Source organism: Ascaphus truei, chromosome 2, assembly GCF_040206685.1.
Source record: "Ascaphus truei isolate aAscTru1 chromosome 2, aAscTru1.hap1, whole genome shotgun sequence".
NCBI classification, from domain to species: Eukaryota; Metazoa; Chordata; class Amphibia; order Anura; family Ascaphidae; genus Ascaphus; species Ascaphus truei.
In genome coordinates, this window is record NC_134484.1 from 98,781,142 (window position 1) to 98,805,830 (window position 24,689).

Here is a 24,689-nt window from a genome sequence, read left to right on the forward strand (position 1 = left end):
ACAGCCACCAGTAGAGGAGCGGGAAGATTCTGCGTCACGGACAGTCACGCGCTCACTAGCAGCAGGCACAGGAAGTGCCGAGCGCGACTGTGAGCGGGCTCGGGGGGAGGAAGGGGGGGTCCCAGGTGGGGGGGAAGCAGGGAAGATACGCGCACGCTTCCTTGCAGATCGTGAGCGCGCTAAATCCTGTCACGCCAGTGCCCTCTGTCCCCCGCTGTTGGCTGCGCCCCCCCTTCCCCCCCTGCGGACGCCCATGCTCCTATATAAAAGTAGAAGATTTCAGGGAGGCTGAAAATGGGGTAGCAACCTGGCCCATCATATACTGTAGAGCTATGATTAACTGTTAACTGGATTTCCCTATTGTTGGGTATGTGTAGAGAATTAAGGATTTTTATTTATCTTCCTATTTATTATTTTTATATCTTGCCTGAATTTTTATCATTTTGGAAATATACATATGGTATGTGACCTCCTAAATCCACCCATTTAACTTACCTACATGACCATCATCTGAGGGGTTACTGCACGAACGCCTGATCGGGATGGCACGACCTTTAGATCCTGTGCGGTTACACTGCTGTTTACCCACCTGGAGAATGTGAGTGGAATGTGTTCACTGCTCAAGTGTATTTTTATTCTATAAATTGTTCTACACCATGTCCACCTCTTTTCTCTTTTCATAAACCTTTGGGAGTTTGTCATATCCATGTCCGAAGAGATCAAGACCAGACTTAATTCTGAAAACGTGTAATAAAGAAAAAAATGCGCACCAAGAGTAATGTAAAGTAAACAACAATAAATGAGCCCCAGTTGTTTGTCATGAAACCCCTCAGACTCATAATGCATTTGGGTCTGTATATGGTAATTGTAGGAAGCTTTGGTAGTTAATTTTAGCATTCTCTTAACATCTTCAATTTATGGCAATGGAAGGGTTAACTTTTTAGATATAAATAGCACAAGGGATGGTTAGGCTCCACAATCCCCTGTGGAAGTGACCAGTGCGTCACGAAACGCACTGGGAGGAGCCTAATTCACATTGTCAGTCAGGGAGTGTGGAGCGAGCCTTAGAGTGACGTCATCGGCGCACCCTCAAGGATCCGTGATCGGGACTGCGAGGGCGCACGTGCGGCAAGTAACAGCTTGCTACTGAGACTCTGCTGGCACATGTAGCGGACGGCAATAGTGTTACGTTTTAAACTGAGATACAATGTAAGTGTATCTCTTTGTATTGTTATTTTTAATTAAAGCCCTGTAGATTTGCACTATCTTCCTCCTCTGTTTTTTTCCGGGGGAGATTGATCGGTGCTGTGTGTGGGAGTGCAGCGACAGAACTCAAGAGTTGGCAACACGTGGGGGTCATGGAGCAGCGAGATACGTGGGCTAAAGCACAGTTTCTATCAGCCGAACATAGTACAAGTGTTTCCTGTAAGTAGGCATTGTTATATTCTACTGAGCATCATTGGTTGGACAATTACATGCTACACTATGGTGTCTTTTTTTCTTCTTGTATGCTTCGACCTAGGATGAACTTGTTCCACCAAGAGGATTTCTAAGTAGCAAAATCCAGGATCGGCAGTATTTTCAATTGAAACCAACTTGTGGACATTTGTGGTGGACTTATATTCCAATAAGTGGTTTATCACTGATTGCTTTTTGTTAGATATAAGCCCCGGGGATTTCTTTCTGTAATTGCAACAAAAAAATGAGTGTGAATTATAAAATTAATAAAAATAAATGAATACACGTCCTGAGTGCAGGATATAATTGAGTTGGCTGCTAAATGAAAGGATGACTTAGCCTCTATACAGATGTAAGCTAGGTCCTCCGTTCACCCCCTTGTCTCCAGTTTCCTCCTTAGCTCCACGGAGGGTAGTAGCGCTGCGGGGGCGGCCTCGTCGCCGAGGGCTCCCGGTAGTATTTACACAGGGCACCGCCATTGTGCTGGGAGGTTGCGCAGTAAAAGTGCGCGAACAGGAGCCAATGAGGAAGAGGCTCTCAGACAGGACTACGATTCCCATGAGCCTCTGCATAGTCACCTGTCCTGAGATAGCCAATAGGGTGCGGAGATTCTTGCTGACGGTATAGGGAAGTGGCAGTTGGGACCACGTTAGTGAGTTGGTGCTGGGAGAGCAAGGGGAGAGGAGGTGCGTGGGTGCAGGGGTCAGTGACCCACTGCATAGGCCAGTATTCCCCCCTAGGCCCCAGTTAGTGCCCTGAGTCACCTTCAGCTTGTGTTGCTGTAGGGACAGGCCCTTTATGTAGGGACCTTTTCCTTTTAGAGTGTGTTAGTCAGGGACACAGTGCTGCTGTGAGGAGCCTGTCATTCTTAGTCTGCGGAGTAAAAGCACGTGGAGACATCCCCTGCGGGAGACGACGCTGGGAGACGACGCTGGATCTGCGGACCCTTTGTGAAGAGTCTGCGACCGGGTGTTGGAACGCCCGGCAGGTATTACACACGTGCACCAGCAAACCGGTACCTTACAGGCGCTGATCCTGCCTTGGGATGTGGTGGGTTCTTTGGGGACACTTGGGAGGTTAAGTGACCAAGGAACTGGTCGGTCACACGGTGCTGGGATGACACTATTCCAAAGAAACTTGTGGCCACGGCCACTGGTGTATAAATGTTATATGTATAGAGGTGTGCGTATATTCTATAAAGTAAAGCAGTACGTTATATACATATGCAAGTTATTATTGTTGTTGTTCTTGTTCAGGGGGATCTCACGTATTGGGGATCCTGGGCAAGTGGAGGCGCAGCCAGTTCTTATATTGTTGCCCCAGGCTCCCAATAGCGGAGGCTCAGATCTCTGTGAGCCAGCAGGTAAAGATATCACCCGTAGACCCGCCTAGTCATAAGGAAAGAGGGCTCTACACTTAACTGAAAAAACAAGAAAAGCGCACAACTCATAGTGTAGTAAGTATATATACAGTATATTGAACAATATGGTAAGGATAGGTAATGCACGTACAAGATGGTAAAGATTTTAAAACATGTCATGCAATAACCAGCATGGTACCGGAGGCAGGAGCTTTCACAGGTGAAGACAGTCATCAGCTGCTAACCCTGGTGTAGACGGAACTCTTTTCACCGAGTGAAGTGTTGATCAATAGCATCCAAACTTCAGCCAAAAAAGGATATAAATCACTGAAAAGTCTCTGGCTGGCCATGGAACAAATACTGACTATAATGCAAGGAACCTACTGCTGTCTCGGGTGAGCGCACAGCTGATATGCCGGTACATGGTAGAAACCGTGAGGCAGGAATGCAGCTCTACACCGGGGCTGTAAGGTATTGCACTTGTGGAATGCCAGTTTAAGGATGAAAGAGTCCTGTTAGAGGAATTACCTCCGCATGAATGGAGCAAGTGTTCCTCCATAGTTCCTCTATATCTTTAAAAACATAAAATGATGTATGAATTAGACAAACATTGAGTAATTAAGAGTCAGGGTATGTGCAAAAGTAAGTGTAACCCAGTTCTATCAGCTAAATTAAAGGGGATAAATAGAATCAGGTGTTTAAATAATTAGGTAGAGCTTCAGGGGTGAGTTTGGGAGGCCCCACCCTATATAAAGATCAGAAACTTTGGGAGTTTGGTCTTCAGGTGTGTGGAAACATGTAATGCCACGATCAAAAGAAATCTCTTAGGACCTCAGACAAGCAGTTATTGATGCTCATTCATCTATAAAGGGTTACACAACCACGTCTAAGGATTTGGGGCTCCACCAATCCAATGTCAGACAGATCATCTACAAATGGAGAAAGTTCAAGATCACTCTACCCAGGAGCGATTGTCCTACCAAAATCTCTCCAAGAACAAATTGGCAAATCATCCAGGAAATCACAAAGAACCCCAGTTTAACATCCAGGGATCTGAAAGCCACTCTAATTTTAGATAATATGAGTGTTCATGACTCAACTATCAGAAAAAGACTGACCAAGAATGGTATTCATGGAAGGATAGTCAGGAGGAAACCACTGCTCTCTAAAAAGAACATTGCTGCCCATCTGAAGTTCGCCAAAGAGCACATAGATTATCCACAAGACTTCTGGAGCAATGTTCTCTGGACAGACAGGTCAAAAATAGAACCTCAATGAGAAACATTATATTTAGTGACAAACTCTGCGTTCGAAATGAAGAACCTCATCCCACCCGTCAAGCATGGTGGTGGGAATGTGATGGTTTGGGGCTGCTTGGTTTCCTCAGGCCATGGATGGCTTGCCATCATTGACACAACCGTGAATTCTGCAATCTATCAGATGATTCTAGAGGAGAATGTCAGACCATCCATCCGTGAGCTGAAGCAAAAGTGGACCATGCAGCAAGACAATGGTCCTAAACATAAAAGCAGATCTACAAAAGAATGGCTGCAGAAGAAGAAATTACACATTTTAGAATGGCCTAGTCAAAGGCCAGACCTAAATCTCATTGAAATATTGTGACAGGACCTGAATGAGATGTCCATGGAAGGAATCCCTCAAATATCACTGAGTTAAAGCAGTTCTGTAAAGAAGAAGGGGCCCAAATTCCTCCAAACCAATGTTAGAGACTGGCCAGCAGTTACAGGAAACGCTTAGTTGAAGTAATTGCTGTTGAAGGGGGTGCCACCAGGTACTGAATCTAAAGGTTCACATACTTTTTCACACATGAATATTGAATAATTTGTGGATAAATAAATGTTCAAAAAGTATAATTTTTTGTGTCATTGTTCAGGTTATCTTTATCTATTATTAGTACTTAGATTAAGATTTAATAACATTTTAGGTTTGAAATATGTGAAAATCCTAAGGGGTTCACAAACTTTTTCTTGCTACTGTATATACATACAGTATACGTTACAACCCCCCTTTAGGATTACTATCGTCAGTTAAGGAGTTAAGGCCCCGAAAGGGTTAACTGTATGGGTTGTTGCAAAGTACTTTGACCTTTGCCCATATTTGCTGCAAAAAGTTTAGCCATGCCCACCTTCCAGAAGGAGTTAATGCTGTTAATTAGTATAGGACACCGAGTATACTTTTAGCTCCAACCACCTTCTAGATGATGCCTAGCCTTTCACCTGGTATTGAATCCAAACCACATCCCCAAAACCCCTGTAGGCATGGTGACCAGTGATGTCACTAGTAGTTATAAATAGGAGGTGATTGGGACTCCACCCTCAGATCCTAGGAGGAGAGCCAGAGGTGGGGGTCTTACCTGTAAATATGTAAGTACACAGTTATGTAATAAGGTAGTTTAGGGTAGCAGGGGCAGAGCTGCTACAGCCTGAAGGATCTCAGGACTGACCGTGAGTGACCAGGAGTCAGTCAACAATCTTTTCAAGTTAGTGGTGCGCCCATCGGAGAGCAGCCGGAGGCAGGGATAACATCAGAGGGGATACTCAATGGAAGCCAAATAAAGGGTTGCCGAAGCATTTTGCGACGTAAAGGCCTGCTGCCCTACTACAGTAGATAAGAGCTTCAATGGTGTTCCGGAACATCACAAAGGCCTACAGACCCACGATTGTTTGGCAACAACAACAGACACTGACACACACACACAGTGTTTGTGTTACGCTGGTGCTGCCCGCAGACCAGACCCGTCCTCTGTGCCAAAGGGGGGAGTAGGGATACAAGCACATGCAGCAAAAGGAGCGAGTCCGGAGTGTGGTGTTAAGCGTTGCCAGGCCAGATATAAGTAATGTAGACAATACTTGCCGGTACCGGGTATAGGAGTAGAATAGTAATTGCCTTGCCGAGGTCAGATAGCGGAGAGATGAGGAAGGTTGAAGTCCAAGCCGTGATTGTGGGATATGTTGTGATTGTGGGATGCCAGAGAATACGTAGTCCCAGGAGAGCCGAAGTCGAGAGCCAAAGGGGGTAGTCGTACGAGCCATGTCAAAACCTGTAGTAAGCGAGAGTAGACCAAACACTTCCATACAGAGACTATGTCGAGCGATGAGTGAGGGCTCAGAGATGCTAGATAAGGCTGGGCTGACCAATCAGGGATGGAGGCAGGTCAGGAGGACTGCAGGGAGCCTCTCTGGATAGGTGTGGCTGATGCAACCCAGGTGAGCACTGGTAGCACTCTGATTACACCCGTGCGGTGTACGGGGGCGGAGCCTCATAACAGCAGTGGAAGTAGAAGAGTGGATGCTGGGCGTGCGCTCTGTAAGCTGCGTGTGCACGCGACCAGCGTTGGAGGAGGACACACGTGTGCGTGCGGGACGGAGGACCTGCGCCTGCCACTGAGGAGGAGGAGTGGTGGGGCCGCCGAGGGGAGGAGCCCTGCGGTGACAAGGGAGATGACGGGCCTTGGAGGCAGGTAAGTGGAGGTTGCGTTGCGCGCCCTGAGTCTCCCTGAGGGTAGTCTGTGTGTTGCGCGGATGGCGCTGAGAAATCAGATTCCTAACAGTTTGTTGGGTAGTGTTATGTTTCTATGTAATGTGAATGATCCTTCTATACTGTGTATGTGTGATGATGACATGATTCTGCTCATGTGCCTAAGAGTATTGTGGGGAAAGACAATGAAATGTGGGATATCACTATTAGTTGCCACTCTGCTGCTGTCCCTAGCAACCGCATAAATCACAATATTCTAGTCAAGATCCTAGAGTTCCTAACTAAGGAGGGAGCAATTATGGAAGAATTTTAAAACAATATTTACCCCAAGGCACCCACTTCCTCTACAGGACATGGTCCCACATCTCCATAGGCACCCCAGCAGAATTAGCCAAGGAAGGGTTGCACTGATTAAGTAGGCAGGATCTTCAGAAAGCACAAAAGACTGATTCAGGCTTAAAAGAAGTATGGCTAGCACTGAGGTGCACCCTGAGAGCCAGCTTCTATTATGATAATTGCATAATCTAGTACTAAAGAGTGGAGTGCTGTTTCAAGTTGCTAAGAAATCTTAACACATGGAGTTAGTACTCCCTTACAAATACAGGTAGGTGGTACTCAGCTCCCTCCATGACAACCATGGTAATCTGGATACCGACAAGACATTGGGACTGGTAAAAGAACAGTTCTACTGGCCCAGAATGGCCAGAGACATTGAAGAATACTGCAAGGATTACGGTCAGTGTGTACCAAGGAAGACCCTGCCTAAGAGGGCCGCACCATTGGTAAATATAACCAGCAATGGACCATTTATTTTGCATGGACTTTCTGTCATTGGAACCTTAGCAAAATTCTAGTGGCCACTGACCTCTTCACCAGGTATGCACAGGTCTTCCCCACCAAGGACCAGTGAGCCATTACAGTCGCCAAGGTACTGTTGAACAAATATATTGTTCATTATGGACTACCCACTAGAATCCATTCCGACCAGGGAAAATTTGTGTGGTTTTGTTTGCAACAGTACATGCAACAGCTTTAGCAACAGGAGGAAAAACATAAGAACCACATGCAGATGTGACCAGAAATTAAGAGCTACAGAAAACCAAAGTACACTGCACTGGATAAAACCACAACTGCCACATTCTAATTGGGGGAACTGCTACAGCTGGTTACCCACACAAGGTACTGTTTCTGTGAAGAAAGTCTACTCCATTATGTGTGCAAAAAATTTAAATAAAACACATGAGTTTTTTAAATGGATGCTCATCAAAAATAAAATGTCTATCGAGACACCTGCTAGAGCTACGAACTCTGGAAGTGAAGTCTGCCCACCTGTATGACTACATCTGTGGTTCTAACATATATAGAGAATATTGATGCCATAGCACCTCCTGAGGCCAGTGTGAAGAATACACCTGAAAGTGCAGAATAGAGGCTAAAATATGTTTAATCTGTAATGAACCCGACCACACGAAAAAGTGTCCCTTCAGACCTTATGAAGATGATGATGAGGTCTGTTATATGGTCTCAGAATCAAGACGCACAAGTGAAACGCCCCTAGGATGTTGGGGGTGCCTGGAACCTGGACACACGAAAGAGTCGTGTCCCTATGTCCTGGAACATGAATGTCGGCAGCAAGAGAAGGACCAGCTGGATGCTGAATTTTTCCACCTAGTACTACAACTGCAAGAAAGGCATTGTGAAACTGTAGAAGTTTCATGCGAAGAAGGGGACCTCAGTATCCCTGACGCACCTAAGTCTTCCAAATTAAAGAGGAAGAGAAAGCAAAGGAGGTTCTCAGGTTACCGTGAAAGTTTCAGACACACCTGCAGATGACCCTGCAACATCAGAAGGGTCCGAGATGTCCTGCAGCCAAGAGCGACTGGTGGATTCGTCCCGGGAATGGCGGAATCTCCAGAGGACCCAAGGCGGAATTAGTGTACCCCAAAGTAGTGTCTATACGGTTGTGGAAAAAGAGGTGACTGAGGTGCTAATGTGTAATATCCGTGATTATAAAATATATATAAAAATAGTACAAATCGGTGATAATCACCTGTGCTGGAGTGCAATGTGGTATAGTAGAAAGACAATATAGTTCTGCAGCTGTTGTACAAAGTAGGGGGTCTCTAACTCCCTACAGATAATTGGAAAAAGAGTTCTATCCGGTTCTGACAGTGAAAAATCCTCAACAAACAGTACCAGGGAAGTGAACCCAGAACAAAAAACGTATTTCCTCGATTCTAAGATGCATTTTCTTCAAATGTTACCATTACTGGAATCGGGATGCGTCTTACAATCAATGTCATTGAAAAATTGGTATGGTTCCTGTACCAATATGGCGGCTAATGCGAGTCAACTGAGGATCACGTCATCTCCTACATTGCGGAATGACGTTCCTAGAACGGGATGCTGTCAACCCTATAGCACCACCCGCAGTGCTGAGCAGGAGGTTGCTGTTGCCTTTTGACAGGCTGAAGGTGCCTTCATTTAAATTGTCATTGCCTGCGCATGAGCATAGAAGGTATCCCTTATTGTCACTTAAAATGTAATCAAAAATACTCTACTATGATGCAGCATTGTTATTAAATCTATGGTGCATCTTACAAATCGATGGCGTCTTACAATCGAGGAAATAAGGTAGGTGACGATCCCTTGACCAGCCCTGAAGATGCACTGCAAAATGCCAGACATGACAGTGTTCTCCTTCTTGAACGATTGGAAAAGGATATAGAAGATAACGCCAACCTACAGTGTGTGAGGATCAGCACAAGGTCTCGCCCCCGTCAGGCATCTCGCGATGTCACCAATGACGCGCGCCTGCCACAACCTGCGCCCAGGCACCGCACTGCTGGAAGGGCAGAAACCGCAGGGACTGTCCCCTGGCTCCACCTCCGTGACACATCCCGCAACGTCACAGGAGACGCACGTCAGCCACAGCCTGTGCGCAGGCGCCGCCCCGCGAGGAAGACTGACACCGCAGGGACCGCCTCCAGGTCAAGTCTCTGTGATGATAGGGGCAGCAGAGAGCGCACGCAAAATACATGCAGATGCCACGCGGTCACAGGCACTTAAGGGTTAACGGGATCACTTATTCCACAGCTGCTAGGAGCTCCATTCCTGCCTATCACTATACAGCCTACTGAGGATGCTCACTCCCTGCAGCCTTCCCATTGTAAGTTTCTGATTTTTAGGGGGCAGTCATGTCTTACTATATTAACAAATAATTCCTTTGATTATTTAAGTTTGGGAAATCCAATTATTTGAGCTTCAAAAAGGGAAATAGATACAGAAAGGGGTGCTTCTAGCCTCTTGCTATATAGTGCAGGCTGCATAAAATTCCACAGTAGCCCAGTGTTGTGTGGTATAATCTTATAATCTCAAGGAGTCCATTAGTATGAAGGTGGAGGGGGAGACCTAAATATCAACCAACCGAATATTATTTGAGCTATAAGCTTCTGATGGGCTGTATGTATACGGAGCTCTGGAGCTAGACAACCATTCTGCTTGCCTGCAAGCCACGCCCCCCTTCCATGATAGTTTTAAGGATAAAGCAAAGAGCACATTTGTTCGTTGACATGTAAATACAATTCTAGCTAGAGTTATCCCAGAGAACGTCTGGTCACTCAACACTCTACATGAATAACGCTGCTGAATGCCGCTAGAACACTGATAGCACAGTGCTTGTTAAAACGTGTGAGATTTCTGGAAACACAGACATAAGGTGGATTATTTTTTAACTATGAGATTGTGTTTCACAGTCAGAAACATTAGTATTTGCATTTATCTTAAATGGTGCCATCTGACATTGTGACAAATTCCCTGGGGTGATATTATTTCAGTGCCAGTAATTTGATAAGATGTCATACTTTTCAAAGAACTAAACACAGACCAGGTTCATTTGGACACTCGGTTCAGTAATATTTGAAGTCTTTCCTTATTCCCTTCTTATAACAAATCCTGTAGTTGCTTTTGTGCTTTTACTTTGCCACGGTTGGGGGCATTTTTCTAACAAAATGCCTCATAAACAGCACGATTATATTCTCACCATTAGTAAATTATGTTACCCTGTATTTCACTTCACTCAAAAAGCATGGGAGAGTAATCCAAGAATGAACCTTTTTGTTCTATATAAAATGTAAGAATCGTACACTATCATCTGTACCATATGAATTGCAACCTTTTTGTACCATGTCAAAGCTTTTCTGTAATGCAAAATGCAGCAGGGCTTGCCAACTCAATGGAAATGTTGGAACCATGATCTGTAATGGTGAGCGTGAATTCATCATGAGTAAATGTTGTTTGTCTGTATTTTAGAGCAAGCAGTTCATTACAACATAGTGCAGACGTTTTCCCAATGCTTCTGCGTTGCTGCCAGCAGTTCCTCTGGAAGTCCCTGTCTAATTTTTTTTCTGACAAAAGCAAGGATTTCAAGGCAATACAAAGCTTCAAAAAAAGGATATGCTGGTGTAAAAATGATCCAAATAAAGTTGGTAGTCAGAACCTACTAAGGCCGCGCCTTAAGTGCCGGCGACGCGTTACATCACCCGTTGCCGTTGCCGCAAGCGAAAGTTGTATTTTGCTTTGCGCCGGCGTCGCGAGCGACCAGGCTCCTTATTGGTTCAGGGGCTGTCACATGAGGCGACAACCCCTGAAAAAATCAAATAATTACGGCTACCAAAAATCGCGTCGCCCGTCGCTTTGTCGCCATCGGGCTTACTATAAGCATACGTCATCGCCGGCACTATAAGTGTGGCCTAAGCGTTGAATTATATCCCAAAGAAAAGCAATAAGTCCTTTTGCACTTAAGATTAATTCCACTATACGATATTGTCCAATAACTAAGTAATTGTACATGTAGCCAGGACTGGTTTCTGGCTACTAGTCTGCCCTTCTCCTGGCAGTAGGCCTTGGTAAGAGCAGGCCTGCCAGGACTAATCCTGTTTTTTTTTACCCCCAGCAGCTTCAGCGAGTCACAAGGGAGGCAGTGCAACTAGGCCTGTGTGTCCAATCAGGACTCAAATCTGGTTTCTACTTTTCTTGTACTTAAGGGGCTGCACTACCAAAGTTAGTCAGTTGTCTCTACCCTTGAGAGAGACAGGTTCTCAACCAGAAGTACGGTTTGGTTGTGCACTTACTGCCTCCTCCCCTTGGGGAGTTAGGAGTGAGACCATACCCCTAGCTCTAATAGGGAGTCAGGGAAGAGCAAGGACTGCTATGGGGGCCCTGTACCCGCAGTGGATGTCCAGGGTACATCCTGAGGGTGAAGCCCTAAGAACTGTTGTAACCACTGTGTGAGCTGTGTATGCTGACCATCTGCAGTGTGTACAAATAAAGTTTGTTCCTGTTCACATATACCTTCCTGCCTGGGACTGCAATCTATCAGGGGAGGGCAAGAAGTTCTCCTGTAGGGATTGTCCCCACATCCCTGGGGCCTGCAAGAGATGGAGGCGCTGTCACCGTGAGTACGAATCAGTTACTGCCCCAGAAGCCTGTTCTGTTCTCCCCTACAACAACGAAGGAAGCTCAGATCTACTGTGAGCCAGCACGTATGCACCACACCACACTGTGTAACATTGCAATCTCCCAGAGGGTGGGGGAACATGTGTTACATACACATATTTATAATATGCTTGAATGACGCAATAGATCACTTACCAGTACATGTTATGAAGTACATGTACTTGAAATAAACATCTCATAATTATTTATTTTATTAGCTGATTACATAATAAAACCTGACTATTTATGACAGTCAACATGTAACAGCATCACACATACCATTAAATGGTGAACCTATTCATTAAAACATTTTAATGTTACCTTCTTATAGGTCCATCATCCTTTCCAAGGTGGCGGACAACACGGCCACTGAGCCCATCATCGCCAGATCATTCTCAAACACTGGCACTAGAGAGACAAGTGATTGGAATGGTGACCCCACAACCAGCTCCTGAGTTGTGTTAACCCCATAGGCAGATAACTTTCTCACCTGACACAATGCAACTCCATAGTGCTCAGGTAGTGCATCGGAAGAGCCTAATGAGAAATCTAAACCTTAAACACCAGGACATAGCTTCCATGAAAACCGGTGTGAGGGATCAGACAAAAGTTAAGAAGGAGGAGATTTTGCTCAAAAAAAGAATGTTACTGGAGCAAATTTACTGCACAGAAAATCTATGAAAGTCCAAATGGAACAAAATGTGCTCATACAAAAGCAGAACATTGCTATGAGAAAATTATCTAAAAATGTGCAGCACTTTGATGCCCAGATCAATAACAATACTGAACAGCTCTGTGGCTTGGTCCAACAAGCAATTGCCATTTGGAGACCACAAAAACCCCACTCAGCACAACAGTGTCAGCAGCTCGGTCGACAGAGCCAACATCGGCTGCTACAGCTTTTAGAAGAAGTACAACAATCCTCCGGCCATCACCAACTGCTGTAAGCGTAAGAACCAGTGCCTAAGAAGAAACAAACAGTGGTCTCAAACACAGGAGGAGATTGCAGATGTAAAAAAAAGTTAGGTTTACTGTGTAGAAGGTATGGATATAGACACAGGGAAACACAAACTACTAAAACATATGCTACTGCACATCAAACAAAACATCTGATTGACACTAATAACAGCATATATCCATTAATTGATGTTTATTGAGTATATACTGCATTTTTGAAGATACAGCTCAACCCCGTTATATCGCGATCCGTTACAATGCGAATCCGCTTATAACGCGATGCAAGCGTGGCTCCCAATTTTCGTATTCATGAATACTTTACAACATGATTATTGGTATCTTAAATACTTTATTGTACAATGTATACAATTGCACATTATTTCTAACGCGATCCGCTTATAGCGCGATGTGATTCTTTGGACCCCAAGCACAGCATTATAAGGGGGTTGAGCTGTATTTGTAATAGGTTAAAAAAAAATAGTGTACACATGAATCACTGCAAAAAAAATATTGGTTAAAAAAACACAGAGGCAATTACAAATATTGCCACATGTGACTGGGGATGACCACTGATTGACCTCCATCCAAGGGAAGGTGATTGGTTAATGGGAAGCTGGGGAAGTAGGCGGGAAAAGCCTATGCTGTTAGCAGGTGGAGATAGGAGAGGTGTTAAGGTGTGTTGGTAGGCTAAGGGGAAGGCTCACATGATTGGCTGAGGAGTGTTAGACAGGGAGAAGTCAAGTTTTTGCAGGAATTTGGGGCTACAAGTTAAGGTCAGAGGCATGGTATTATGCTTTAATTCAGGGGTGCGCAAAGTTTTAACCTGCGCCCCCCCTGCCTGCTTACCTTCCAGCTCGCGCCCCACCTCCTCCTCAGCTCGGGCGTCAAATGACATAACAGTCATGTGATGTCACGTTGCCATGGCGGCACGACATCATGTGACCCCGCGGCGTCATTTGACGCCGGTTACCATGGTGATGCGTTGCCGAAGATCAGGTAGAAGAAGCTGCATAGGCCTTGCGCTGTCCCCCCAGCATATAATTTAAATGCCTTGGGGGAGAGCGCGGGACCTCTGTAGCCGCCGCACCCCCCTTGGAAATTCTCCCGTCCCCCACTTTGCGCACCCCTGCTCCAATCTATTGCATTATATATGAAGGTACACGTAATATTTATATTTTCAAAATGCCTTTATTTCTAGCAGGCAAACGTAGCAAAATAGTTCATTATAAGCATGGTGTCAGAACTGTTCATATTTTTATATTTCTGAATGATCATTTATGTTCCTGGATGGGAGGCAGAGCCATTGTTATTTATGCAATATGTTTCTAGGGCTGGGAGGTGAGAGGTTAATTTAATTATGTAATGCTGTGAGTTATGTATTGTTTTGCTGCGGCCTTATGGTTGCATGGCCAGGTCTCCCTCTGGGATTCCCTTACCTCAGTCAGGCTGCGGCTGGCAGTGGAGTACGGGGAGGTATGTGGGGAGCATGTGGGCAGTCAGGAGAGGCGACCGAGTCGCCAGAGGTCCCCTTTGCAGGGGCCACCATATTGGTTATGCGCGCGCATGCACAGTACAAGATGCGCATGCGCAGATGGGAGTTGCAGCGGCCAACTTGGGACTCCTCACGCATGCGCAGTGTAAGTGCAGAAGCGGTGGTCATTACAAAAATTGCTCCGCAGGGGAACTACAATCCCCAGCAGCCCCAGGGGCTGCTAGTCACCTGAGCCAGCACAGCCAATAGGGCTACAGCCTTCTCCCTGCACTCAAGTGGATACATTTGGCGCACTGCAAGCCATGCCAGATGGAGCTGGGACACAGAAGGTTAATGGTATATGTAGAGGGTGTCTGTGGCCCCTGCACTAGGCCAGAGACCCCCTATTAGGCCCCAGCTAGGCCACGACTCCTCTGTAGGTTGTGGCTGCTACAGGGACAGGACCTTATACAGGGATACTGCCCCATTATCTAATTAGTTTCAGGGACACAGGAAAAGATGCCATGCAGCAGATGTGGCCTGTGGTCTCCCTTGGGGAGAGGTGGAAAGACAACTTAATTAGAGTACAGGAAGAACCTTCTGAATGGGGTGCCACTACAAGATGTGCGGCTAAGTGTCGGCCGCTGTGATGGGCAGTCTGCCACAAGACATGCTAATAAAGATGCCCATGAAAAGACCCTTCTTGCCTGTGAGTGGAGTTACTCAGGGAGAAGGTGCACCCAGGAGTTCCCCTTCAGAGACTGTTAAGGTGGGACCCTCCAGCTGGATACCACCCCACGTGGAGGCAGACTCATCGCTGACTGCAACGGTGTGGGACCGGATGGTCCCTTGTTTTCCATTGGCGCTACTGGGTGTTGGAGCACCCGGCAGGTATACCCAATCTACAAGTGCACTAACTTTAGCACTGATTGTGGGCAGCGCTGTCACACACACTAGGGGTGGGAGTGCCTATTGTGGGCTGGACACTGGGACACTAGTGCCCCGACACCCAAGTACTGTGGGAATACTGTGTGGGTACACCAATATACGTATGGTATGGTGTTGTTGCATATTATATGTGTGTTCTAAGTCAGTGCCTAGTAAATGCCGTTATACTATACTCTAGTGTGTGTTACTGGGTATATTGTCCTGTGACTGGGTTATCCAGTATAGCTAGGATCCCTCATAGGTGGAGGCGCTGTCACCAGATGGATCAGGTACACCCCAGTGGTGGAGGTTCAGGCCTCCTGTGAGCCACAGGTAAAGCACACACACTCAGTAGCCGCCACATCTCCCATAGGGTGGGGGAAACAGCGCTACATTTGGAGGCGCTGCTGAGATCTCAGACCTGGATTGCCCAATCTAAGTTTAAAAGCAGTCAGACCAAATCAGGGACCATGTCTCTACCATCCCGCCAAAGTGTCCACGAGTGGGCTCTATGGCACCACGCATCTCCCCGCCAAGTGGTCGCCATTAGTCAGGTCCCAGTATTCCTGCCCTTGCCCAGTTTGCAAACCGCACTGAGACAGATACCGAGGTTCACAAAAGCCCGTATTGTGGACACTAAATGGGACACGGATATCCAGTGGAGTACGCTCCTGGTTTATTGTCACTGTAATATTCCAGTTGACAATGCCCCACAGTTCCTGTAGCTTCCTGAAGCTCCACCCGGTGGAAGCCCACATATCTACCCTAAACTGTGCACTCGAATAGAGGCCCTTAGTGTTGCCCCAAGCGTGGAGGAATGTTGGACGCGTACCATGCCCTTTCCTCAGGGAGCCCTAGCTGGAGTCAAGCGGGCAGTCAAAGGTCTGACAAAGCCACCACAGTGCTCACAGTGCAGGTGGAGCTCAGCTATTTGAGACAGCTCTACAACAACTAATGGAGAAAATAGGTCAGTTGGCCCGGCTCTACCCTACCACAAACTCAAAGCATTCTCTGGACTAACTCCCACCCCTATCAGTGAGGAAGAGTTTGGCACCTGGAAGGATCACACCCTACATGTGCTCAACGAATGGTCCAGCTCCGAGGCCGTAAAGCGACAGCGAATAATCGAATGTCTACGGCCACCAGCCGCTCAACTGGTACAAATGCATCGCGAGACCGAGGGAGAAGTCACCACCCAAGAGCTAATTGAACTCCTCGCTCAAGCCTATACTGCCAAGGAGGATGAGAATGAACTCCTGGCCCAATTCCGTGCTCTTTACCAGAAAGTGGAAGAAGAACTGTCCACATTTACACGCCACTTGCCCTTATGGGGATTGCTCTCCAAGAAAATTATCCCTGCCACGGTAGTAAACAAGTACCGATTTAAAAAACTCATAAAGAGATCCCTACCCTCACATCCGGTAGCTCTCATGATGCAAGGAGCCCCTCGGGCCGCAACACCCCTAGCTTCATTGAGTTGATGGAACATATAAGGACGCAAGAGGTACAACTACTTCCATCGTCCTAAGAAGTCTAAGGAGCCACGCAAAGAAGAGACTAAAGGAGCATCATTTCCGAAGACTCCAGGAGAGCAGTCCTGTGGCAAAGAGAAATATGAGGATGCTACTCCCCAGAGGCAGTACCGACAGATCTCCCTGCAGGATTAGCTCTTCCATCCAGTGCTGGCGAGGATCGCACTAACCGCTGCTAAAACTGCGGTACCGATGGACACTTCTCCAAGGAATGTCCGAAGCCCAAGAAACACAACCCAAAGGTCATGACCCACATGGCGCCATCGACGGACACTTCCCCCTCCCACCATCGGAGGGCGCTCCAATGCCTATCACCGATGGAGCACCCCAACCGGAAGCCTGCAGTCGAGTGGGACTGGCCATGATCATAAGGATTCTGTTAGAAGGCATCTACGCATCGGCTTTGCTGGACACTGTATCTCAAGTGACTATTGTATACTGCCCTTTCTACGACCTACATCTTAAACATCTGCCCTTACAGTCGGCGGACAAGATTAAGTTGTGGGGACTCAGCAATGAGGATTACCCCATCGATGGCGTGATAAAGGTATGAATAGAGATACCACAGCTGAACACCGGCAAGTCTCACATCATGGATGTGGAGGCTTTGATATGCCCTGAGCCCCGTGGACAACCAACCTCTCCCATCATCCTGGGGACCAACACCGATGTGATGCGTGCGGTGATCCGAGCCTACCCACAGGAGACTGGCTATGGATCCATCCGATTCTGAAGAAAGAGTGCTGTAAGGTCTTGGCCCAGGAAGGATATGGGGACCTATTCAACCACACCAAGGGGTTGACACGCATATGCGTTTCAACAAGGTTCCAATTAGACATACACGCATACGCAGAAATGTGATGATACGCAAATGTGTTTCAACAAGGTTCCAATTTGCCATGCACACATGCGCTGAATAAACATTCGGAAGAAGAAGCGACGTTGTATTTTAGTATTATTCCTTTTCCCTTTATTATCCTGTACAAATCCAACATTTAATTTGTTAAACATACTTTTGTTGTGTGTATTCATATTTTTAATCTTCTATAGTTAGACGATTTGTGTATCGCTAAGGAGCCTCAGAAAGGACTTCTTTCCCATGTACAGTATACAGTATGAACTCGTAAAGTTAATCTTCAAATTACAATTACACACACTTGAAGTACTGTACGGCAATAAAAGACAGGTTGAATTGCAATTAGATTTTTAAGACAACACGCGATCGCCCACTTGAGTTTATCAAAGGTACTGCAGAAAACGTAGGAGCTTTCCTCGTCTCCTCCCAGCTGGGAGAGAGACATGTGCTCAGCCACTCATGGGCTGAGGCAATAAGCTAATCCAGAGAGGCCTCACCATTACCCACAGGCCAGTACGATCCAGTAGCCAGGGATCTATCTTATCAACTGGAGCCTACACTGTAACGACACCAGCAGTGGTGCTATAATAAAGATCACCCTCATCTATACTTATGGCTCCGTGGCAGTCTATGTGGAGAGAGGTATTGGGAGTAAAGGACACTGTCATAGCGGGGACCTAAGGCAATGCTGAAGCCCCCTATGTCTGGAGGTGCTGTCACCAAGAAGTAAAGAACCAGAAGAATCCACAGAGGTTTGTCCTGTCTTTCCCCCACAACATCGCTGGTATCTCATCTCTCCTTTACCATCACAGGTAATCAGCACTACACGTAGCAGTAGCCTTGTCAAGATCTTCTAGGGGGGGGGACACACACATGCGCTACATACATAAGAATGATCAACGTATAAATCCCTACTGCTTTCAATTGGAATTGATTGATACATTTAATTCTGATTTTTTTACCCTAGTTTTGTATATCTATCTATATATATATAAAATTGAAAATGTTGTTTGTGCGTCCCTGTAGACCATTTGATTGGTCCGTCGGTCCGCCCTCCCATGGCTCTCATTGGCCGGTGTGTCTTGCCCCCCGTGTGTCCCGCCCCCCCATGGCTCTCATTGGCCGGTGTGTCTCGCCCCCTGTGTGTCTTGCCCCCCCACAGCTACGCCGTGTGCCCCTCTGACTGAGACACACGCAGTGCAGCCACAGAATTATTCTCCTCACCGAGCGCCGCCAGCCGCTGCAACTCCCCAGCCGCACCCCACACCCTACACCTGGCCCGCCACCTCATCTCCATCCGCACCCCCGCCGGATCAGTCCCTCACCCTGCCGCCTCACATACACCCGATCCGCCGCCGACACCCCGCATCACCGCCACACCACCGCCACCCCACCGCTTCCCCTCTATCTGCAATGCACAATCTGTCCCTATCACCGCCACCTCACAACCTACACCCGGCCCACTGCATCACCGCCTGCACTCACGCTGTCCCGCCCGCTATCCCGCCCGCCGCCTTTCTCCCGCATGCCTCACACTCTCCCTGCTGCCGCCTCTCTCCCGGCCGCTGCCTCTCTCTAAGCCACATGCCGCACTCACGCTGTCCAGCCCGCTATCATGCCCGCCGCCTCTCCTGCACGTACTCCCACCAGCCTCCTCTCTCCAGGCCGCACGCATGCCTGCCACCTCTCCCGGCCGCATGCCTCTCTCCCGGCCACACGCCTGTCTCCCGCACGCACGCGCGCCCGCCGCTTCTCCCGCACGGCGGCCGCATGCCCGCCTGCCCCCCCTTTCACCCACACGCCCGCCCCCCCTTTCACCGGCCTGCCCCTTTCAGCCGCCTGCCCTCCCTTTCACTCACAAGGCCGCCCCCCCAGTGATCCACGCCGACCTATGAAGGCGAGGGGGGGGAAATTGGAGATGTGAAGGGGGGGAAATCAGAGCTGTGAAGGGGGGGATTGTCACGCTGCGCTCACCACAAACAGGACGGAAGACCGCGGGGCTGAGGTGGGGATTGATAGGCACCGACCCACAACCACGCAGTCCTGTCCGGAATGCGTAGTCCTAGTCGTACCGCGTCGTAGGGTTGGAGAGGTCAGGGTAGTCAGGGTACTTGCCGTGTTCCAGGGTTGGAGAGTCCGGGTAGGTAGAGTTTCGTAGCCAAGGTCCTGGGTAATAGAAGGTAGAGTAGTCGAGTAACGAAGCCGGGGTCAAAGTGCTGGAGAGTGTAGAAATCCAAGTAACAGGCAGGGTCAAACAGGTCAGACAAAGTTCAAGACAAAACTAGACAGCAGCGGTGAGCACAATGCATAAACAGGAGTTTATGCTCAGCAATGAAGGACAGGCAGAAGCAGGTATATATGTGGGAAGGGTCCAATTACCTTGCAGGGGTGTGTACTGGTCCACCAATGGTGTCAGAGAGACACTGATCAAAAACAGCTTGCAATTAGGCTTTCCTGATGTTAGGTCTGGTTGCCGGGCAACCCGCGCGCGTGCGCGATGCGCGTCGCGACGTGATGACGTCATGCGGTTTACTCAGCAAGTCTCCGCCTGTGGGAGGCTCCAGCAGCTCCCTCACGTTCTCCTGCTTCCTGGTTGCCGAGCAACCCTTGCGCGTGCGCGATGCGTCTCGCGGAGCTCCGCCATCACGCCGCTGCGCCTGCACTGCCCTGGCAGTGCGTGGGCGCATGACTCTGCCCCGTGGTGCTTCCCTGAGTTGGTCTCCGCGCGGATCAGAGGCAAGTGTGACAGTATCTCCCCCTTGAGGGGAGACCTCCGGGCGAACCAGAGATGGTTTCTCAGGATGCCTACGGTGGAAGGCAGAGATGAGGCGGTTGGCATGTACCTGATGATGAGGAATCCACTCTCTCTCCTCTGGGCCATAGCCTCTCCAGTGTACAAGATATTGTAATCCTCCTCTGGATATTCTGGAGTTGAGAATGGTCTGAACCTCGTATTCTTGTTGGCCCTCTACCAGTATGGTTTGCGGAGGTTTAGATTGTCCTTTGGAGGATGAGTCTTGATGATAAGGTTTGAGAAGGGATGAGTGAAATACAGAAGGAATCCTCATATTTTTTGGCAGTTCAAGCCGATAGGCTACTGGGTTGATCCTTTTGGTGATGCGGAAAGGGCCGATAAAACGTGGTGCCAGTTTGGGTGAAGCTACCTTTAGCCGAATGTTTTTGGTAGATAACCAAACCCTTTGTCCTACAGAGTACCCTGGGACCTCTCTTCGGTGACGATCCGCTTGTCTCTTGTGTAATATACCAGCGTGCTGTAGATTCCGATGGATCTTCTGCCATAGGTCTTGTAAGTGGCGAATCCTGTCCTCTGCGGCCGGGACTCCAGACTTGGAGATGAGGGAAGGAAGTGCCGACGGATGGAAGCCATAGTTGACCATAAATGGTGACTGTCGGGATGATTCGTTCTGTAGATTATTGTGGGAGAATTCTGCCCATGGGAGAAGTTCCGCCCAGTCGTCCTGAGTGTCAGCGATAAAGCACCTCAAAAACTGTTCCAGAGACTGATTGGTGCGTTCCGTCTGTCCATTGGTCTGGGGGTGATATCCTGATGAAAAGTGTAGGGTAACGTCCAGATTTTTACAAAACGCCCTCCAGAACCGGGAGATGAACTGGGATCCTCTATCGGACACTATGACCTGAGGGGACCCAACAAACCTGAAGATCTCCCTGATGAAAACTTCGGATAACATTGGTGCAGTGGGTAAACCCTTCATAGGGATGAAGTGTGCCTGTTTGGAAAATCTGTCCACCACCACAAGTATTGTGTCCATGCCTCTAGATTTGGGCAACTCAACGATGAAGTCCATCGATATATGTGTCCATGGACGTACTGGGATGGGTAGTGGTTGAAGGAGACCTGCTGGTCTGTTGTGTGGCGTCTTGCTTCGAGCACAAGTAGCGCACATAGCTACGAAAGCTTGTATGTCTCTCCGCATGTAGGGCCACCAGAATGTGCGTTCGATGAACTCAGTAGTTCTTTTGGTGCCAGGATGGCCTGCAGTCTTGGATGAATGTCCCCACTCCATGACTCTCCTCTGGAATTTACGGGGAGTGAACAACCGGTCCTCCGGAACGTTGAGTCCTGCCGGGATGTTGTTCTGAGCCTTAGTAATGTCCGTTAAGGCACTAAAAGTATTTGCAGCCAAAATACAAGTGGAAGGGAGAATGGTCTCCTGTTGATCCACCTTGTTATCCTCTACCAGGAACTGTTGTGACAAGGCGTCGGCTTTAATGTTTTTTGAACCAGGGATGTAGGAAATGAGGAAGTTAAAGCGAGTAAAGAATAAGGACCATCTTGCCTGGCGAGATCCTAGTCGCCGTGCTCCCTCAATGTACAGAAGATTCTTATGGTCCGTAAGTATCGTGACTGGCGACTCTGTGCCTTCCAGTAAGTGCCTCCACTCTTCCAAAGCCAGCTTGATAGCGAGGAGCTCCCTGTTACCTACATCGTAATTCCTTTGGGCGGAGGAAAATTTCTTTGAAAAATATGCACAAGGATGAAGTGGAGCTTGAGGATTCTTTCTCTGTGAAAGTATAGCACCTGCTCCTACATCGGAGGCGTCGACCTCCAAAAAAAAAGGTAATGAAGGATCTGGATGGGTTAAGATGGGTGCTGAGGCGAATGCCGTCTTTATTCTCTCGAAAGCCTGGAGGGCCTTCTCAGTCCACTTAGTAGGATCAGCTCCCTTCTGTGTGAGTGCCGTGATGGGTGCTACTACCGATGAGAATCCCTGAATGAACCTCCGGTAGTAGTTAGCGAAACCGAGGAACCTTTGGATGGCCTTGAGGGAGAGGGGACAGGGCCATTCGAGTACCGCCTTGACCTTGGTAGGATCCATAGCAAGACCGGTATCCGATATGATGTAGCCGAGAAAAGAGGTGGATGTTTGATGGAAAGGGCATTTCTCGAGCTTGGCATACAAATGGTTCTCTCTTAAACGCTGCAGGACTTGTTTGACATGCATCATATGTTCCGGCATGGATCTGGAAAAAATTAATATATCGTCCAGGTATACTATAACATGGTGGTCCAGAAGGTCTCTGAAAATGTCGTTGACAAAGTCTTGGAAGACCGCAGGAGCATTACACAATCCAAATGGCATGACCAGGTACTCGTAATGCCCGTCGCGAGTATTGAATGCTGTCTTCCATTCGTCTCCTTCTCTGATTCTAACCAGATTATAGGCTCCTCTGAGGTCCAGTTTGGTGAAGATCCTGGCTCCCTGGAGTTTGTCGAACAATTCGGCTATCAACGGAAGGGGGTAGCGGTTTTTTATGGTGAGTTTGTTGAGGCCACGGTAATCAATGCAGGGTCTGAGGGTTCCGTCCTTTTTTTTGACGAAAAAAAATCCTGCCCCCGCAGGTGATGAAGATTTCTTAATGAACCCCCTCTGGAGATTCTCCTGAATATATGTTCTCATGGCCTGGGTCTCAGGAATAGATAGTGGGTATGACCCTCCTCTGGGAGGTATGGCCCCGGGTAGAAGATCGATAGGACAGTCGTACGTCCAATGTGGCGGAAGTACCTCTGCTTGACGTTTGTCAAAGACATCGCGGAAATCTTCGTATATCCCCGGCAGCCGTACCCTGTCAGGATCCGTGACCTCCATTCCTGCCACTGCCTTTGGAGCAGACATGCAATGTTCCAAGCAAAAAGAACTCCAACGAAGTGGTGTGGCCTCTGTCCAGTCAATGACAGGATTGTGGATCCGGAGCCACGGAAGTCCCAGAATGATGTTCGAGGAGGGGGTGTGAATGACATCAAAGGTTATAGTCTCGGAGTGAAAGTCGCTAGTCATGATGTTAAGGGGTATGGTTTGTAAGGAAATGATCGCGGGCTGCAAGGGTCGTCCGTCAATGGCTTCAAGACCTACCGGTCGATCTTTGGGTACCAACGGTATTTTATTCTTGAAGGCGAACTTTTGGTCCACGAAGTTTCCTCCTGACCCCGAGTCCAGAAAGGCCTGTGTCTGTACTGTGAAGGTCTCACCGGATATGGAGATAGGTAGATAAAACCTCGTAGAGGGTTGAGGAGGGGGAAGAGTTGCAGTACCCAGCGTGATCCTCCTTATACTCACTGGGCTTTGGCGTTTCCCGGCTTCAGTGGACAGTTGAATACCAGGTGGCCGTTATTGCCACAGTAGAGGCATAGTCCCGCTCGTCTTCTTCGTTGCCTCTCGATAGGCGAAAGGCTAGTCCCTCCCAGCTGCATGGGTTCATCTAGGGCAGGAGTTGTGGAGAGTAGAGGCCCTATGGTAGACAAAGAAGACGATTGTATACCTCGGGGGTGTTTGTTTCTCTCCTTCCTTCTCTCTTGGAGGCGCTGGTCCATCCGGATGCACAGGTCTATCAGGTTCTCAAGTCCAGCGGGACGATCCAGAGCTGCTAATTCATCCTTCAACCGTTCGGACAGGCCCTGCCAGAAGACTGCAGATAGAGCCACATCGTTCCAGCCGGTCTCGGCCGCCACCGTCCGGAATGTCCAGAGCATAACGAGCCACAGTACGGTCTCCCTGAGAAATATTAAGCAGAGTGGATGCAGCCGTAACCTTACGCCCTGGGGTGTCAAACACCTTTCTAAATTCGGTGATGAAGAGAGTAAGGTCAGAGGTCAAATCTGGGCGTTGCTCCCAGATAGGAGAAGCCCATGCCAGGGCGGCGTCAGTCAGCAGGGAGATTATGTATGGGACCTTAGTACGAGAAACCAGAAAGCGAGAGGGCATTAGTTCAAACTGTATGAAACACTGGTTCAGAAACCCCCGACAACCGCTGGGATCCCCTGCATAATGGTTGGGCGCAGGAAGTCGTGGTTCGGAGGTAGGTGTGATAAGTGCAGGAGTGGCTGCGAGTGAAACGGGGTTGGTGGTAGATACTGTTAGACGTCTAACTTGTTCAGTCAGGGTATCCACGTCTTGTTTAAGTTGGGAAACTAGTTGTTCTTTTAGTGTAAATGAGCCAGTAAGTTGCCGGAAGCATTCCTCATGGGTGTCTAAGCGTCGGGCCACCTCAGCGGCGTCCATGTTTGTTGGGCTGAGCATATTGTCACGCTGCGCTCACCACAAACAGGACGGAAGACCGCGGGGCTGAGGTGGGGATTGATAGGCACCGACCCAC